The sequence below is a fragment of the Nymphaea colorata genome, chromosome 14 (genome assembly GCF_008831285.2).
Source record: "Nymphaea colorata isolate Beijing-Zhang1983 chromosome 14, ASM883128v2, whole genome shotgun sequence".
In the NCBI taxonomy this organism is placed as follows: domain Eukaryota; kingdom Viridiplantae; phylum Streptophyta; class Magnoliopsida; order Nymphaeales; family Nymphaeaceae; genus Nymphaea; species Nymphaea colorata.
The window spans coordinates 8,042,222-8,046,111 of record NC_045151.1 but is presented as its reverse complement, the minus strand read 5'-3'; positions in this window follow the sequence as shown (position 1 = coordinate 8,046,111).

Here is a 3,890-nt window from a genome sequence, read left to right as displayed (position 1 = left end):
GTCGCTTCCAACTGAGGACTTGTTGCGCTTGAAGTAGCACCTGATTCTGCCTGAATCAGGTGGTCGCAGGGTTCAGACGATGTTTTGGAGTCAGTCTCGTTCAAAAATTCACCAAAATTTGACCGTAGCTCGGATTGAGCTGAAATTTGGACCAGTGATAGCCCAGATGTTGAGGATCAAACGCCCAAAGTTTTAGATCCAAACTCACTCCCAGTCAACCATTCGTTGGTGATGAAATCCAGCCCCAATTCTAGTCGTCGTAAGAACAACGTCGCCGATTTTGGCCAATCACCGCCGCGATTTCGATCGGCTTCGGTTAGTTGGCCAATTCAACTCCGACTGAGGTCAAAATTTATTAGAAGGTTGATCTTTTACTTACAAACTCAATGGATCTAATGCCGTCCTTTGGTCGGATTTCGATCGCTAGAAATTCGCCTCTGATTAGGCAATTCTGTCACGATTGTTTCAGAACCTGTAACATGTCTTCTTCGCACAACAACTTGATCTGCTGGATAAAACTCCTCCGTAGCTCGACGCAGATGTAAATTCAGCAAACATGATCACAATACGTCGGATTAAGATCGATTCAACCAAAGAAAAGATCGATCTAAGCCAGACGTTAGGCGATCTGCCGAAGTTGGCAGTCGCTCTCGCCTGATCTCGTCAGGACCTAATCTCTTGCTTAATCCTTCGATCTAGGATGGATCTGATCGATCTGTTCCTTGCGTTAGACGGGATGGTCTCGAATCACTCAGAGTATCAACTTCAGTTTCCCTCTTTTGATCGGATTAACGGATCAATCCATGGTAAGGAATCTATGGAGTGAGAATTCTTACCGGTAGAGTTGATCTCTGGCTGTCGTGCAACAGTTTGCAATTAATCAAATCGATCGGCATCTGGGCTCACAATCAGATCTATCCTTCCTCCATCCTGGCCTCTAGATGCTGCTGTGATGAACGTCTGTACCTTGGTTAGAATTTGCTCAGCTGCTTAGAAATGACGTCGCCTGCAGTTTTGGTGGAGTTCCTAGCTCCTCCTCTCTGGTTCTGCACATGGTATTCCTTCTCTGGTGAGTGTTCCTCGTCGGCTAAGACTTTGGCGCCACAATCTAGTGGTCTGGCCTTCACGCGGGAGAAAATATCAATTTTATTGATTCAAATGTCAAAAGTTAAAGTTTTGGCGCAGTCTCCAGCTTATATACCACTGGACTGTCTCAAGTTTAACCCGCTGTCTCGAACTAAGACGAGTACAAGACCTGACTCAAACAAAACCAAAACACAAACGAATACAATGACTCGGTCTGGGCTTGAACCCAAACGCGACGCACTCAAGTTAGCCTAAGCTCCTGTTAGCTAAGCCTGGCCCGGACGCACACTTGGTTGTGCCCAATCTGTCTCAGCTCCTTTCAGCTGATGCAGTCTTCATCTGCCCGAACCATCCACCTCTGATCTCCGTCCTTGATCTACTGGTTATTGTCCTATTGTGCGCTGACCCCTCGACGTCGACGGCTATACGTACGCATAATACCCCTACTCTGTGATAGTCCCTGTGCTTCTGTCCGTGTTTCAGTGCTTCTGTCCGCATTCCAAGTGGGTGTGTATGAGTCTCTCATTTATGTTCTTTCACAAATAAGAAATCACAACGGCATTGCGTCCCAATTTTCACTCCCCTCCACAAGCTCAATACATCAAATCCTAGAATCACTATAAATGTGAAAGAAAGAAACATCAAAATAGGCAATAGAGTTAGTCAAGACATAAGCACAAGATGACTATTGATAGTCGTAAGCATTTATAATTAATCTTTGTGTTGCTACAAGAGCTTATAACCACTCAGGGATTTCACCACAAAAATGACACTCATATTTATGTTAATGAAATAAGGTTAGAGAAGAAAGATGCAGCCCCAAAATTTTGAGAAGTAAATATGTCCTCTTGCGTAACCCCCACAACATCATGATATTCTGGTAATGTCGATAAAGCAAATTTCTACCTTTGTTTATTTATGGTGACATGACATCAACTAGGCACTCGACAATTTAAAAACGGTGTAGCCTTACACCTACTACTGGTGCATCCTCCAACATCAAGTTGTCAACAGAAAGATGCTTACCGAGAAAACAAAACATAATTGAAGGGGCCGTGAACACATTTCCAACTATATACTACAACAAATATAATGTAAAGACATTCTTGCTCCGTGTGCAAACCAAGACATGCTCTATGACCTCGTTGCATTCTATGCCACTGATATTCCTTCTCTTCTTGCCCTTGACTGAATGTCCAAATGGTTATAGGAAGCTACAATACATCGTGGGCAGCATTACTTGTATGGCACCAATAAAGAAGATCCCATGCATGCAAGACCAAGAGGAACCTTTGCAAACAATTGTTACAAATCACTTGAAATAGTTTCATGATAGGTACATAAACTGAATCTAAGTTGAAACATGCTAACGGTAAAATCGAACTACAAAAAAACTTTTGTTTTCATGAAAAAATCAAATACGCATGTTTGGCTGGACAAGTCTGAGAACAGGTGCCAGTTGTCAGTCCCAACAATCACTTCCCTTGTAGAAGCTTTATGCAGAAAAATTGTGTTAAATATAGGAAATAAAATGGGATAGGATGCCATAATATCATGATCCAAATCTGGACCTGTAAAAATTAAAATAACGTTATGTAAAGAAACCACCTTCTGTTATCTATTGCCTGTTCCAAGCAACAGCATTGACCATGAGCCCCTTCAATTTGGCAAAGATTTGAGGCTTGCGCCATTTTGCATGTATGTAGAATGTCTCAGCTCTTCCAGTGCAAAGGACAGTTGCTATATTATGACAGCCACCAGGATACTGGAACACACTGTGTACAGGTTGATCTCCCATTCTGCTGGACGAAAGATCCAGATCTACAGCCACACACATGGATGGATAGAAAGCTACAAACATTGGCATGGAGTACGACGGTAAAGGAAATCAAAATAGAAAAGAACGCTTCCTTTCAGGTAATTTGACCGAGTGCTCGGTGTGTCCATGGTCAACCGCACCATACAGGTTAATCGAAAACAAGATAACTGTTGGATACCATATATCAATCTTTTTACCGCAACTGCTTGGCTTTAATCAAATAGAGTACGAAAGCATGGGCTCGTAATTTAATTGATCTTCATAACCATAATATCATGCAGAATTTCAGTGTCCCTATTCTAGAAATACGAGGGAATAGCTTAGCCAAGACATAATCCGCTTTTAGATTTTCTGGTAACAACATTTTTAGGTTATGCTAAAAACAGAAAAGGAGTCAAGAGATGCATACCAGCGATCAAAAAATGATGTTGATAAAGGGTTCTTTGAATCAATTCTCCAAGTCCTGTGAAAACGGATCCTAAGAAAGAAAAAAGCAAACATACTAATGTTTCGATCCATAACCGAACACATTGTTTGTGCATTGCGCCGTGTCTAGTGCCAAATATATCTGAAGTTCATAGAAAATATGACTACTTTGGCCGCAGTCTTGACGAATCCAAGCGTCTTAAACTTTAGGACCGTCAACAAAAAGACAGCTAAAGAGAATTGTTCACGAACAAAAGAAGCGGTATGAGTTTCTTAACGATCGCAGATTACTTGCACAAGAAAACGGCGATCATTGTGTGCCCTGAGGACAATACTAAACAGAGAAGGAATGATGCGATCACTATTACGATTGTTAAATAGCTGAAAGGAACAATGCACTTGCAAATTAAAAGCATATGAGATGACGGCATGATTCGATTCATCAAGATCAGAATGTCGTAACTGAACGGTATACTGCACTAAAAAATTAAACAATGTATGAACAGATGACGCAATCCATCAAGATTACAAGATTGTCTACCAAATTATCGAACGAAAG